This window comes from Arctopsyche grandis, chromosome 6, assembly GCF_051622035.1.
Source record: "Arctopsyche grandis isolate Sample6627 chromosome 6, ASM5162203v2, whole genome shotgun sequence".
NCBI lineage: Eukaryota > Metazoa > Arthropoda > Insecta > Trichoptera > Hydropsychidae > Arctopsyche > Arctopsyche grandis.
The window spans coordinates 8188908-8206463 of record NC_135360.1 but is presented as its reverse complement, the minus strand read 5'-3'; the positions used below and the strand labels follow the sequence as shown (position 1 = coordinate 8206463).

General features: G+C 32.1%; 1 protein-coding gene across 1 annotated transcript in view; it reads right to left on the bottom strand.

The window, feature by feature from the left end:
- LOC143913094 (uncharacterized) overlaps positions 1 to 17556 on the bottom strand; it is a 122953-nt gene that overhangs the window by 57663 nt on the left and 47734 nt on the right. The window lies entirely within an intron of this gene.

Here is a 17556-nt window from a genome sequence, read left to right as displayed (position 1 = left end):
GAACTTCTTTCACACGATATGAGACGAGAAGAATGAAAGGCGATCTAATTGAAGTTTACAAAATTGTAAATATCGATTACAATATCGTTCATTAACACAAACACTTATCTGATAGGTCATGCTCTCAGACTCCGAAAAGATATATGTATGTATCTCACAAATATATTAGAGAATCCTATTTTTCAAATAGAGTGGATACATTTTGGAAAAGTCTACCAAATAAATTAGTAATTTTAGATTATTTAAAAAAAGCTTGATGATTTCCTAAACATTTGTGGGTTTTTTTAGTTTTTCTTTTCGGTTTATTTTTATTGTATTTCCTCTAGTTTAAGTTTTTGTTTTATTTTAGTTTGATTCCAATCCAATCCAATATCATTTTATAATTAAAAAAAAAAATTGAACTAAGATTAAGTTACTCCATATATAAATACGTATAATAATAACCAGTTTCATTATTTTTGTTGGCAAAAGGTTTAAGAAGACCAAGACGATAACGTTGTTTCATTGATGAAATAATTCATTGATCTAAGTACATACATATATGTACATACTTTGAATTAAATGTGATTTTTTTTGAAAATTTTTGATGTGATATGAAATTTTTCTTGCATATGTACATACATATGTATATGTATGTATGTTTTTTTTCTTATTAAACAAACTGGGTAATTAGCAATCCGGATAATCGAGAATATGCTGTATTAATGTAAATTATTATTTATGAAAGTTAACCTTTCGGTGACTATGGAAGCAGGGTTAAACTGAGTACTGTTGAATGGACAATAGATTTCCAATTCGAGGTCTCGCAAATGGACCCTCATGCTTCTGTGATGCGTGACTTGTGATTAAAAAACCCGGCAATGCAATCGTCCGATCGGATAAATATTGTTGTTTTATACCGAGTTGAATAATCATTTTGTGGTGCGTGAAGTTCGTGGTATAATATTATCGTTAAATATGAATTTAAGTCCAAATGAAGAAGGATGTGACTCCACTACGAAGAAATTAGACAAGGTTGTAGAATTGCAATATTCAACACGTGTATATTCATATGAAATGATCAGTCATGTGTGCTATATGTACATATATATATAATATTTATGCGAAATCAAAATATATAATATAATATATATAAAAACGGACACGAAGAATGTATGTGAGTATGTGGCGGACGCGTCAACCAGTATGGAGATTTAAAAAAAAATTAGAATACCAGGAGTATATGTATGTGGCGTCTAGAGATATTTAGTAATATAAATACACGTGAACGAGGCGCACAACCAATCAGCGTGAAGTAATCCACGTGGACTAAACCGTTTGACCAATTAAAGCAATGACGACACATTCTGACCAATGGGTGCATTTTAAACATCCACTATAGGGATGTGGCGTGACGACGGATCGTGTCGAGGAGACGTGGAGAAACGCGGTACAGGGAAAGTGGGGACCTCAGCTTCTGATATGTGCTCTTGATATTGAGCACTTGACTTGGAACGCATGACGTCAGCATCTGACACTGATGTATATACACATCTACGAGGACATACATACACACACATTCATCATTTCGAACGGGTGAACGGGTTGGATCGGCGAGCGTGTAATGCGCGCACTCAACATTTAACTATCAATACGTGCACGTGCCTATAAATTTACATTACAATCTGTATTTATATGCAACATACAACTTTATTTTAATTTGTGTATCATTCCTTTCCGAAACCACCCGTTGAAATTAATGGGCACAATACAAGTATTATACTTATGCATTTCTTCAACTCGATATAAGGGAAATGGTTATATTTTGTTTGTAGGGTGAATGAAAAATTCAACTATAGGAAAAGTTTTGTAGTCCTTTAAAATGTTTCATATTTCAATACAAACTTTCGGCCAAGAAAGGATGAGTACCACACCACGAAAATAGATTAGAGAAGTTTTATTTAAAAGTTTTGAAAATAAATTTAAATTGAAATTGAGTGTAAATTTAAAATTATACAACAACATACATATAAAATAATACAACTTACATTAAAAATTCAAATTTAATATTTCGCTATAAATCAAAGAGCTCAGTACCTATCAATATGTCTATCGAGTTTGATTCAATATTTAAATGTATTCAAATATTATAAAACTTGATCGAATATTTATTTAAATTAATTGTATAGACAATTCCATACTAAGTGTCAATTCATACCCTTCAATTTATTATTCTTTCACTCTTTTCACCTTCACATGGCAATAAGGAAGCACACGGTAATGCATTATAGTAATGAAGTATTTATAATTCCATGCACAGAACAAAACATCCTACTTTTTGCAATAAATTTTCATAATTGAACTAGACTAATGGTCACATTTTAAAATTTATCATAACAATAAAATTATTATTAGCCAACTCATTATCAAAGCCATGGTCGCAAAAGTGCGTCTTTAGTTCGAGTGTCAACGGAAAAGTGTCGGAAAATTACTAATAACGTCACCACAGCGACCTTGCGCGTATTATGCAAAAATAGCCATACACGCAAATGTGAAGTTCCGTCAAAAATGACATATCACGAAAATAGATTAAATGTGTATGTATAAAAACAGTAAATAAGACAAGTGTGTAATTTAATGTATGTATGTATGTATTTACTAAAAGCTGGAATAACAATTTGGAGGTCAAAAACGAAAAAAAAGAAAACAGGACAGGAAATGATCAATTTTGATATATATATATATATATATATATATATATATATATATATATATATATATATATATATATATATATATATATATATATATATACATATATCTACTTACTAAGGGGATTAAGAAATCCATCATTCGTGTGTCACGATACCGATAATACATATCATACAATGGAAATTTTTCTTGCATTTTCAATTAGGTGAAGGAGTACATACATATAGCGGACGTCAATCTTAAAGTTCGCGTTCGGAGAATAAAGACTATTGGCTTTTGCACGATTTGCGGTATTTACACGATATATTGAAAGTCGGTTCGATTTTAAAGGTCTATAAATATAATAAAAAGTAAAAATGACCACAGGTTCTCAATAAGTGGGTAATGATAGAACCGTTCTTGTGGTCATGATTTTCAATTGGACTTAATAAGTGCCATTTATTTATTTATTTTCGAGTATAATTTTTAACACACACTTTGATGTTTGGATTTAATTCTGCAAAAAGGATCTAACCGATACGAGTAAAAGTAAGATCTGAGTAATTTGACCATTATTTCTTGAAGATTGGAAAAGCAAACTTATAAAATATGATATGATATAATCAGAGGTAATAAATAGGATTACTGTTGCTATTGTTGACTATTATTGTATTTTTTTCAGTTTGTCCTTTCAATATAAAAATTTGTTGCGGGTTTAATATTATTCTTCTTGTGGGTAGAATCCCTTTTGCGGATCCATTAGTTGAATATCCGATTTTAATACAAAAAGTTTTACATGTTTATACATATATGTGTGATGTGTACCAGTATATCAAAATATTATATTACAGCAACAAGCACAGTCGTGGACAAATGTATTAGGCCACTTGTAAAAAATAGTTTTGACGGAAAATACGAAAATATTTAAAACAGCCATTAAGCTTCCATCAAAGGTCTTCCTTCTCACGGTTTGCAAATAAAATTTTAAATTTCATTCTCTTTTCACTTCTCCAACTAGCTCAGAAGCTCCTTTTTTCAAAAAGACATAATCTTTAAAATGAGATTTTGACAAGGTGTTCTTGACACATCTTCCTCATTCTTCCCGTTTTTGTTCAATTTTTTACAGAATCGATTTCATTGTATCCTTTTTAATCTCGTTTGGAAACTTTTATCTATTCCGACCCTTGAAAATGCATGAAAAAAATCTAATTCCCTTTGTCTTAACTCGATTCCTATGTTCTTGGCATTATTCAATTTAATTCGTAATATGCATAAAATGAACAATTTCATATATTTTTAAAATAATAAGCAACCCAAGGAAGAGAAATTAAGGTTAAAAATGGTTTGTATTTTACTGGTAAGTATTTTAGTCTATTTTTGTCAGTATTTAAATATGAAGCGTCAGTATTTATATATAATGGCCAATATTAATATTAAACCACCAGTATCTATCTATCGTACAGTATACAAGTGGTAAGTTTTATTTGAAGAATGGCCAGTATTACATTTGATTGGTATCAACATAATATTAGTATGATTTCGATAGACAATTCCATCCAACGGGCTATTTATTCTGGCAAATGTATGTACGTCAGATTTGTATACTGTCCATTTGTTATTTATACTGACATTTAATAATATAATACTGACCATTTTGTTATAAAATACTAGTCGAAAACTGATTTATATATGTATGTACATACTTACCGAAATTGATTAAAATACTGGTCATTTAATTTGTTTCCTTAAACAATAGATGAATTCCTAGTAAGATGAAATTCAGTTAATAATGGCTGTTTTAAATATTCGAGTATTTTTTACAAGTGGCCTAAATATATACATTTGTCCACGGCTGTATATCAAAGTTACAAATTATCAATTTCGAATATATTGGCATGTTGCGAGAAGTTTTCCCTGTATTTATATAGTATGTACATATATGTATGTATACATACAAGAGTTAGAAATGGGATCGAACTTTTAACTTGCATAAGTGGAATTCGCAATATGCATAGTTAAAATTGCAACATACTTTGCAACTGACAAACTTAAAGAGTCATAGTTTTAGAACTTCCTACGGAGTCCTTACAAAGTGCTGTCATTGTTTGAACTCTTAAGACTTCACAATTTACATATGGGTAACTTTTAAGACGTTTAAAATACCTTATACATATTTGTAGCATAGTAAGAATTGACAGATTGTTCCCAGCACTGAATCGGAGGAGAGTTCCAAATGTTTAAGCTGTTTCAATTAAACTGTGACCTTTAAAACTCACAGAATAATATTATTTAACAAAATCATACTGATTACACCGATTTCGTACCAGAACAATGAATAAATTATATCTAAGGGTTTTAAGCCACATCCAACTCTGACCTTTAAGATTGACGCTCACTGTACGTAGTTTAATGATGTCAAATTAATGTAAGTACGACGACAGTCGACGAGGAAAAAACCCTCCATTTAAAATGAATCGACAGACTTCCATTGACCGAATTTCAATTAAAATTCGCAGACGAAGATTAAAATTTCCAATTTGGGGCTCAATTTTTCTTTCGATTTTCGAAAAAAATATATAAAAAAGCGATTTTTCGACAATAGAACCGATTGTTCCGGCTAATTGGATTTCACAGCGTCCAAACCATTAATCATTGTTTACCTTTTAAATAAAAAAAATAATATGATACATATATAAAACAAGCCCGACGACAGATCGAAGCACATACACACAACCATATGTGGAATACACCTATTTCTATTCAGAAAAAAATACGATATAATCAAAGTACACACTTGGACAGATCCGGGTTCAATTCTGTATAAATATAATAATATACGATGATATTTATAAAGTTTCTCTCAAACTTTGATATTGTATATTACACGCATCATCAAATATAGAATTGTACCGATACAAAGTTTGCTAGTACGATCAAAAGTTTTGAGTCGTACAAATGAGCTTTCGCCAGAGTTCCATTTCAAATTTGCAAGTATAAGACTTAATAAGCAAAGCGCTTAAGTTACACATTCGTAGGATATGTATTATTGTGGAAGTGTGGTGTTTATAATAATGACTAAACCATGTAAATTTGGCTGGAATGTGGTGGTAATAAATGCGGTACGACTGCCATTGAATTTGCATTACATAATGCCTAATTAATTCTGCCTAATGTAGATGGATTCAAACGAGCATTAAAAATCACCATGTTTCCGCACATTGTGGGAGACAATGGGAGAAGTATCCGTTGATAACTTGGAACAAGGAAATGTAAGGATTTGGCTACAATGTGTGCGGCTTTGAAATGTTTGTCAAATTATTATAAACATAGATAAAGTAAAAAGGTCCAGGTGTTGACGTGGTGCCTGTCAGAGGTCGTCCTGGATTTTGGAATTTGAATTGGACCAAAATAATTGCATCGTAAAAGTGCTTTAAATTCAGTCATATGAAGTTGGATGTTTAGTAATCTGTACACATTTATAATTATGTGCATGTGTGTTGATGTTTGCTTGTATTAAATTATTTAAATAATTTCACGAAAATATCAAAATTTGTTGGAAGTCAATACTTCTTCTTTCCGACCAAAATGTACAACACGAAATAAATTTGGTCTGTTAAATGTAGCCACGTCGAAAATGCCGAAAAAAGTCGAGGCAACGTTAGAGAGGTGGTGTAAAATTTTTTGCATGATGATGGATAGGAATGTAAAATAAGCTTATGAAATCAAATTAGTGTCATAAATCGAACGGTAGCCATGACATATATGCATGCCACAGATTCTGCAACAATTATTTAGATATATACATATGTACATATAGTCACTATCTAAGGAATTTGCAATCAGGATATCGGCAGCTTTCAGAGGACAAATTGACACATTTTTGATAGAAATATGAGAATATAATGACATTCACAGATTCTCATTCTCTTTATTATTTGTTATATTTATATATTTAGTGTAATAATATTGGAGTGACAAATTCTGGATAGACATTTGATAAGATAATTGATAAAATTTTGAACTGTGATGATTTATGATGACTTAATAAGAAATTCAAAGAATCCCAGTTTCCCATTCTGGTTGTTAGTACATACTTACATACATACATATGTATGTAGTTATATTTATAAAAAAATATGGTATTGGAGAGTGACAAAATTTAGATATATATGTATGTATGTAGATATATGTATGTTAAGACAATTGATATAAATTTTGACTGATTATTTTTGATGAGGACATTCACAAATTCTTATTTTCCCAGTCTGTTTGTTAATAGTTATATTTATAGAAATTTAATAATATTGGAGAGGACAAATTTTGGATAGATATTTGACAACAGAATTGATAGAAATTTTACCTGTGATAATTTATGATGACTTAATAAGACATCCACAGATTCTCAGTTTCCTATGCGGTTTGTAGGTACATATGTAGTTATCTTTATTTATAAAAAAATATAGTATTGTAAAATATAGAAACATAATAATATTGGAGGACAAAATTTTTATAGATATTTGATAAGACAATTGATATCAATTTTGACTATGATAATTTATGATGACTGATAATACATTCATAGATTCTCATTTTCCTATTCTGTTTGTACCAATATGTATATGTATGTAGTTATGTATATTTATAAAAAAAATATAGTATTGGAGAGTGACAAATTATTGATAGACATTTGGTGATGATTTATGATGACTTTAAGAACGTTTGTTAATACATAGTTATATTTATAAAAAAATAATAATATTGGAGGGGACAAATTTCGGAAGAAAAATGTAGTCATTAGTAGTCACCGGAGCCTGAGGGGGCCGTGTATTGTTCAAAGGTTGTAAATGCATTGTTAAAGGTTTGCCGAACAATGGATAGCACTGTGACTATCCTACCTCTAGTCATTAGTCTTCAATTGTTTAGAAAATGTTGAAATGTTTAAAAAATTCTAATTCAAGTTATTTAAAAAATAAATTCGATAAAATAGAGTATGAATTCAAACCATTCAGAGCTAAGCTTTTCGTTGTTTAACACAATAACTTATACCACTGACCGCGCAAAACGAAAAAACGAAACGAAATATTTGCATGTTCTATGCAGCGATTTTTTTAGACTATGTATGTACACTGAACTCTACCGTGACGTTGATAATAATCAATTTTTTGCTAATTGAATATGTTTAGAAAAAAGTGTTAATCCAATTGAAAAGATAAGAAACAACATTTTAAATTCATTATTACCATTACATCGGGATAAAGATAAGATGGATTCACGCTCAAGGTTTTGCGGTTTTGATACAAGGTCGAATCATTGCTTTTTTTCTTTATTCTAACTACATACATAGCTACACTTTGTATCGTGTTTACTTGAAATGGAGATACTATTGTAATTGCGCATAGTATTTTCCAGAAAAATGTTGAGTAACAATATTATAATATAATACATATACATACGTTCACTTATAAAAAGGGAATTATTATTTAAGCGAATAAAATTGGAACGAATTACTAGGTACTTTTTGCTTCTGCTTCTGCTTCATCGTGACAAACATTTTTGCTGGAACTACATACATATGTACATACATAGATACATAGTGAATGCGTAGTAAATAATTCCACATTATTTTTTTGTTGCCCGTTTGGAGGAAATGGAAAATAAATGAAAAAGAGACAATGATTTTGTGGAAGCAATTCAAAAACACACTGGGTTATATGAAAAATGGGAAATTCCCTATAGGCCATCAGTCATTGGAAATATCTGAATTTGCACACAAATATATACATATACGTACATACATGATTGATAATATAGGTCAAAAGTTGTACACTTTTATTAAGAGAACAATGGGATATGTTTTTACTTGATATTGATGTTTTGACAGATTCTTTGTAGACACAAAGTGTATATAAATTTCTATCGTGACATTAAGCTACCTATGCATTCGTATTTACATACATACATATATAATGATCTTGAAGTCTACTGAAGAATATCAACAGGGCCGCGCCTAGGAGTTAGGTAGCCCGTGTGCAAACTTAAATCAGCCGCTCTTTAATTTTATCAGCATTTGTATAAATCATATTAATAATTTTTTTTTTAAATTAAGTGCCTGCGAGTAGTGCAAAAATCTTGCCTTCTGATAAATATTGTGTAATAAATATAGTGTTGAAATCACATTAAAAATTAACCAGAAAAACAGACAGAAATCCAAAACGTTTAGTTCTGAACAGGGCCAGACGACAAGAGATACTGAAGTTTTCAAATTCATTCATGAAAATATAGTGTTTTTACCCCCAGTCCCACATCTAGGACATTTTTCTTTCGATGACCAACCAATACTCAACATCCTTGAAGAAATATATCTGGCAGTCGCAAATATAATAGAACATAAAATATCTTTTTTATAATAGAACATAAAGGATTTGAAAATGTGTTAGTACTTATGTACAAAAATTATTCTAACCATATGTGTCGCCTTGGGGTAATCTCTGTCATGGTACATATATGTATGTAAATAAATAAAATAAAAATTGCCTAAAAAAATTGCTACTAAATAAAACTTATGTATACACCTAAAATAATTTCATTGTTTGAAACCAGGACCTACATAGTAGCATGTGATCCAACCGAATTTTGATTCTAAAAAAGGACTCCGATAAAAACCGGAAGCCAAAATAATTCCACGTACAGAAAACACGTACAAAAATTGCACAGTGAAAGTACACTCATCGATTACACGTGTCCGATACACCAATTTCGTAACAATGGCTTATTTAACCGCCGAGAACCTCTCACGTACACATACATACATTAAACGCACAGATCCTTTTAAGACCATGGATCGAGTTACAAAGACGATCACAATAAAGAGAGAGAGAGAAGCAGAAATGCGCACAGACCAACATGTCGTGGGATTCGCACACGATACTGTGCCAGATATTGGATTATCCACTTTCCATGTTTGAATCTGAGTTTCTTTTTTTTCTAAATAAAAACAATGTATCAACGACAAATGTCTACATACATCGATTTTGTTTGTCCGTAACGCGGATGCACCTCTCGGTGTGTTCTATTGAAGTGGCACGCCCAGCTTCTTGACACATTTGGTGGGTCGCATACTCGTATTGTGACTACTTGTTCGAAAGGTAAGAAGATGGTGAGGAAAATTAAATAACCTTGACTAGTTCCGGTACCGTGGTATAATGATGATGATGATGATGATAGTCATGTGTGTGTGTGTCGTCGATTACGAAATGAACGCGTGTCGTTTGGCAAGATGTTAGATGCGCTAGGAAGTGCACGTGATACTCTCGTTTTTAACGCAGTGCTTTTCAAACTTTTGCCGCTAATGATCTTTTTTATGTCATTGACGTGTGTGTGTCGGAATCGTTTACGGTTGATCAGATTTGGTAAGTGTTTTGATGTGGCAGAACGCGATGTGCTACGTAGCACACTTAACGTTCTACTGAGATACAAAATTAACGTTTTTTGCCTACTTCCAATATTTAATAGTCTGTTTTTTTGAGAAGAGAATGCGGAATAAGTTATGCAACATGCCATTCGTCATCAACAATTGAAGTGAGTCAATCAAGTCAAGTGAATTAAGAAGTTATCAATAAAAACCTTGTACAAATCAAGCAATCGCATCTAAACAATATATAAATGATAATCAAATATGTATGCATGCGTAAACCATAACGTTTGGCTTTTATTTTTAAATTAGCTAGATAGCTAAAATTTTATAAATAAAATAAAATAAAGGTGCAGATACACATAATGGTACGTGACACGTGTTTTTCTTTGGATAGTTTTGCACATGCAAAAAGAACGATAGCACGCCTAATCTATTCCATCACGACCCTTGTCAAAACTCACCCCCCTGTAGTGTTTTCAGTGATTTCAATGATATGCCACAGTTTTGAGTGTATTCTTACCATAATATACATATATTACAAACTTATTACCGTAATTAAGAACGAATTGTTTATCATCAGTCACATAATATTTAACATGAACTTTATAACAAATAAATTATATATTTTCCCATGATGCCATTTTTGAGATTGCCTCTGAGCAACATCTATGGTATCAAACTTGTACAAATATAAATGTATAGATTATAAATTTTGAAATCATATTCAAATATTGGTGACATAGCGGATAGGATGAATTTTTGCTATTATGATGAGGAACCGTTTCCATAATGAAATCAGATAAATTGCCAAGCCTGACCAGTAAGTAGCACTACAGAAAAACTCAGAGTAAATTCTTTTCAATCAAGTTCAACCCACTTTATGTGTGAAGACTAGTGATAAAATGATGAAATAAAAACAGACATACAGATTTTGGGCTTTGTATACATATGTATTGTGAAGACGAAGTAAACGAGAAACCTTCGTTTTAGTAGAAGTTACTAAAGAAAAACATTCCACGAGGAAAAACCTCATACTGCTCAGCTATAAATTGTGTTTTACAACAAAAAATTAGCTGATGGAATTATTATTATCTTATGGATATCCCTTGGAGAGCCTGAAAGTTTTTGCCGACTTATTAACGTGTGTCTGAAGGTCTTACATACAATAAAATACATGCACTTTAAAAAAGAGGTTTAATAAAAATCAAACATTATTAACAGGATAATTCCAAGGCAAATGAAGACATTGGTAAAAAAATGTTGAAATTGAATACCAATTGCTCTACACTCTGGACAGAAACTAATCTTATATTGGGTATCATTAGTAGAATGAAAAAACGCAATCAAGAATCAGACACGACGCTAAAAATTAAATTGTAACAAGGATCGCGATAAGAAACGTAATTGGAACAAGCAAAAAGGAAAACGAAAGAATATAATATATGTAATACAAAGGACATGGAAGTGCCAGCCAAGCAACTTTGCAACGAAATGGAGAATGAAATGAAAGTGAACCACCACGACCCGTAATTGAATTTCAGCAAGTAGATAGAAAGTGCAGCTGCAAAATTAGTTTCGTACGGGAATGGCAGGGCGATTGCAGCTAATGCACCTGAATGACACTTTCTAATAACCGCATTACGATTTGCCGGCTACAGTAGTAATTTAAAGGCAATCAGGTAAATGATGATGACGAATTTGTGCAACGATGCATATCGAATTCCTAACATATTTATGTATACCTTGTCACACGTTATGTTATAATATTATATATCGATATGGTCAGGAGACATATCGAGTGTCTTCGAATGTGGCACATCAAAGTTTATTACGATGGATTATTACTCCTATGCGGGTCCCATACGCGATCAATTTTCGGGATCTTCCTAAAATCCTGACAGAAGCGTATTCAGGGGTCATTGAAGCGTATTATTATTTGAATATAAGTAAGAATGAATTATTTTTCTTTTTTATTTAAAATAAATTTTAATTTGAATTTCTGTTATAAATAAAAATGTCACCAGCGGCATAATCAAAAGCGACAAGTTTCAAAGTCAGCCCGTTAGAAAATATTCGACGTCCTAGAATGTCCCTTAGTGCAGAGCATCGTAACCTGTGCACCGCGGTAATATGAGTTCTCCGAACAGCACTTCGGCCTAATGCGTGCGAGTGAGATCGCGTGTGAGGGAGAAAACCGATGCTTGTTAGTGTTTTGTCCCTATGCATATACGGAATAACTAGGGACTGACGATGAAGTACATATGTATGTACGTAGCTGACAAACTCTACGAGTCGTAAACAATGTGTGCCGCGAATATCCAGAGGTTACGATGCTCTGCGTTTTTTTTTCAGTTAATTATTCAGAGTACTCTGCATGATTCTATTTGTCACTTATTTACTATGCGTAATAACATATGCATTTTTACGACATAAAAAGGAGAATGCAAAGGATTAGTTTTATTTTATCTTTTCCAGGGTTCAATCCCTGGCTGTGCTTTTGGCCAGACCTTGGACATGTGACTCTAAGGTCGATCGTTTCCTATTAGAGTTTGCCAATTTATCTGATTGCATTAAAACGGTTCCAGAAAATTGGCAACCCTGTCCTATTTATCGCAAAATTCGAGTTCACATCATCTTGAATTCGCTGATTTATAAAATGCTGCAAATTTGTCCATAAATGTCTAGCAAGTTTCAAGTTTTCCAGCATCTCGAAATTTGGCGATTTATAAAAAAGGGTGGCACGACAAATCAGCGCAAACCAACTTAGCGCCGACCTTTGCTTTACTGTACGCCAACTTAGCGTGCCTTTGTGCCCGGTTTAGAAACCCTGCTTAAAAATAAATTTTTGCGGCCTTAGTTGAGAAACCCTGCTTGCGTAATATTTCAAGGCACAAAGAGTATCACACAAACTTATTCGCATTTATGAAATTATCATGTAGATATGACCGACAATTTCAATACAGTAATTATTTTTGAAAACGCATTTGAAACTTATTGAAAAAATTGATTTTGCGCTGAATAGTCCATGCGCTGAATTGTCATCCGCTGAGTTGTCGTTGCGCTGAGTTGTCTGCGCCGAAAGGTCTGCGCTAAGTTGGTTTGCGCTGAGATGTCGGTGCGCCATAAAAAAGAAATGCTGGAAAAATGTAAATTTATCAAATTTTTCAAATTTCTTTGATACAAAGTATTTTTAATAATTTGTAAAAATTATTCTAAAATTGTGTATCGATGTTTTTAATTGGCCAGGAAGGCGCATTGAGGTTTACCTGTTAGGTATTCCTGGTATATATGTATGTAAAAATAAAATAAAATAAATATCAATAGATTGACTTATGTGATCGTGACAAAATCAAAAGATTGATTTGTACATTAATATTGATAAATTTACTAAAAACATATTGTTTTCGACATATGTATAATTTCGTAAAAAAAATGTTGAGTTGCAAAAAAGAAGATAAAACTAGAAGTAAAAGGTTAGGTTCCTTCTGAAGTGTTTTTTTAACCTGTTTCTTTGCCATTACTTTAAAATGTTCTCTTTTAATGGCTACTAAAAAGGTTTTTCATTTAAATCGTCTTTTATTTTAAGACGTTTCATAAAATATGTGAGCTAAAAGTCAGATTCAACAGTTTTAATTAAATTTTGATTTAAAGCCTATATACATTTGTATGTATGATAAAAAGTAAGTACTGGAGTGTAATGCAGTATAAGATAAAACAGTTCAAACTGTATTATAGAACACACATCACATCTCACTAGCAAGAATATCATATTATATTTATATAAATAGATATATGCAATATGTGGGATAAGAAAAAAAATGAGTCTGCGGCGTATTTGTTATATTTTAAAAAGTCTTTATTGTCGAAAGAGGTATGAAAGATATTTTCGTTTCTTCCCCATTTTTTCTTTAAAAAAGTCAGCATACATATGTTTGTAAATGTAGAAAAAAATTAAAAATCAATCTTATATAAAGTAGAATGTAATGAAACCGAGACGGACAGATTCGGACTCAATTGAATGACCAGGTGAAAGAAGCTACCGACATCTTTTTCTAGAGCTCTTCTAACTTATTGCAAAATCAGAAGTGAAAGAAGATTAAGAGCAATAGTCCAGATAGGAGCGATCCTCAATCATGACTCACATAAAGAACAACGAGAGAAAAAGAAGACTCATCATCAGCTATGTACGTGGTTTGAACCTTAAAAGGAATGGTACAAAAAATCCCAACCACTCGTCTAGATCCAGGGAATTGAATGGACCCATCTTCATCCCGGTCGTGTCACGCAGCGTTTGGCACGCTTCCCACGGCTTCTTCACCTTGAAATATCAGTCGACATTCACTCGCGAGGCCTACATTCGACCAGGTGTGCCAGATTCGACCAGGCCCGAGTCGAACCCGTGATTAAATGTTAGGTAAGTAAGTATCACTAGCATGCGTCGTAACACCGCTAATCAATCCACGTGAACCGATTTTTTCGGATGCACACACCGATCATACTAATTCGGAAAGGAGAAAGTTCTCCCAACACCATCCGAGATCCAAAGTCCCCCTTAATAATGCCCTCGTCTCCCCCTCCTGCCCAGAAAGAAAGCAATCAGAATATATACAGCCTGATTAGAGCTGGCGTGAGAGCTAGCCGAAAAGGAGGAAGATGCGTAATCATACGATAAAACTGAATTATCATTTTTTCTTCTACTTTTTAGTCGAAACGTAACTTATCATTCATGTATTCAAAGTGAACTTATACTATACGTGTATTCTCAAAAAAATTTTCTCTCTCTTTAAAAGGAAAGTCAACGTGCATTGAATTTTTACTGCCGTGTCAAGGGTACGCTTTTCCATTTTAATGCAATAAATTTTATATAACGTAGTCGTATGAGGAATCCGTTGAAATTAATGGTATCTAATATGCGTAATACATTCCTCGCTGCGAGCAATTTAAAACATTTTTGAAAGCATTATTTACGTATTAAACTGTAACTAAATAGAAAAAGTTGATAATTTATTCGTTTTTCTCTAATCTTTATTTCTATAACCATCTCCAGTCTGTATTCGCTTATTTTTTTCTCTGGTATAAATATTGAAATGGTTCCATATATCGTCAGTATAATGCAGAAAACGTGAAATCAAAAATTGGATGTTTTGATTTTTTTTTTTTGAATTTATAAAGTCAAAGCATAACGACAGGTGTCGCCATTAAGTCACAAAATAGAGAGTTTCAAATTTCTTGATTTTCGAAAATATCGATTTTCTCAAAACGAATATTTTTGATTTCAAGTTTTCTGCCATTATATCGACGATATGTAGAATGTCAAAAATTATACATGGCTGAATATTGAGTAATGAAATTATAATTAAATTTATATTGTATTAAAAGTCATAATGGCGACACCTGTCGGATATTTTGGATAGTTTAAAAATTTTTGCTTTGCATCTGACGTTTCGATGCGCATTTTTTGCAAAAATTTTTTGCGAGAAGGGCCACAAAGTACAGTGTGACTGTCTTCATTAAAATATTTGCATGACTGAGCGATGATAATGACGATATAATTAATGTTGGGACAGTCGAGTTTCTAGGTTGAATTGAGTGAAGTATCAGCAATATTAAGGCGCACTGCAATCAACTCTTATGTAAGTTTTGCTCGATGAATTGGGACGAGGAACATCTACATATGACGGAGCAGTTAAACGGCTTACACAGTGGAAGAGTTGAGTGGTATGGGTTATCGCACAGGGTTTTCAACACATGTTTTGTGTATCATAATTATGCGTAATGATGGTATTTTGTACTGATTCTGTATTTTGTACAAAAGTTTGACCATAGGTGTCGCCTTGGGCAGTATATAATGGATAGATAAATATTAACTTTTTTTGTATCAATGTTATATGAAAAAATGTATGTTTCTGTTTTTTCAAAAAAATAAATAAAATGGGTAAGAAGGAACCGTTTCAACAACAAAATCAGATAAATTGGCAAACTCTGATAGGAAGCGATCAACTTGAATATCCCAGTCTGACTAGCAGCACTAAAGAAATACTTCCGAATTTATCATCGAGGTCAACACAGGACTTGCAAATGGGAACCTCTCGGTAGTTAGCATTAACGCAACCACTCAGCTATTCTGCTAGCTAATAATATAATGATAAAGGCTGCTAATGGATTTTCGTTGTACAAATGTCGTACATGAGATACGACACATTTTATTCAGGCAAACATTAAAACACACCTAAATTTTAGCATATTGTATAAATATGTACATACGTACGTAAGTAGCTTTGATAATGAAGATATGTATTTAATGTATTATTATCAATAATAATTAGCATATGTGTGTTTATGCATGCACATATTAATGAGATGAAAGATGCAGAGTAGAACCATGCGGGGACGAAAATATACAGGTGGTTTAAATTTAATATGAATAGAATATAAGAAAGTGGGGTAAAAATCAAAGGTGAAACGTTAAAAAAAGATAAAAATGACAGTTAAAAAAGAAAATAGAAATCAGCGCATTCGTACCGAGTTGAATAAGAAGGTGGAGTAGGAAGGGAGAAATGATACATATCTTTCTTATCTCAAGTAGGACAAGGCTGAGATTTAGTCCCATATCACTGGCATGATGTCACTTTTGCATCAGCACAACCTTTTAATATGCAATTTAAAGGGAAAGGAGAGGGATATTAATTCGCAATCAGTGTTGATATTGCGTGTGATGTCACTCAAACGCTCTATGCATCATACATATGTATGTATGCATAAAAGTCAGGTATGCATGCAACAACAATAAATTATTTTAAATATATAACTATCAAGTAAAAACACTAAAGCAATGTCGTTTATAAAAAAGTATGTATCAAAATTTTGTAACAGAAGATTAATTAATGATACTTTATGTTTATTTGGTATTCTTAATGGCATCATTGACTGATCTGGATTGGTGAACTTGATTAGATTCCATGTACCGGGCAGATCAATTAAATGTAACCATCTTCTTGATATGTCTAGGTTTATCACCAATTATTCATCGAACTCAGCCATGTCGAGATTGCGCAGACTAGGTAATGAGCTGTATATGTTTGATTTATTTAAGTTTAGAGCATTGTGGCATTACAGGAATCCCTAATGCTCGACAATGATGGAAAAAAAAATACAGAGATGAGAAAAATAAAATATATACATATACATAAACAAAAATACATTTATACACAATCATAAAAAAAACTAAAGCATTATAAAAGTAGCAGATAAAATAAAAATTTCAAGTAATAAAATACAATGTAGGTAATGTCTCGTGCCTACAGCCAGTTCCAATAAATAAGAACCAGCTGCAAATATGAAACATCCTTGCGAGACCTAAATAGAAGAGAGAAGATCAAATTCCACTCATACTTTACATTTAATGATGAAATAAAGGATGAGCGCAGGCTAGACAAATAGGTTAAAATAATATCCGATAATCTACGCACACT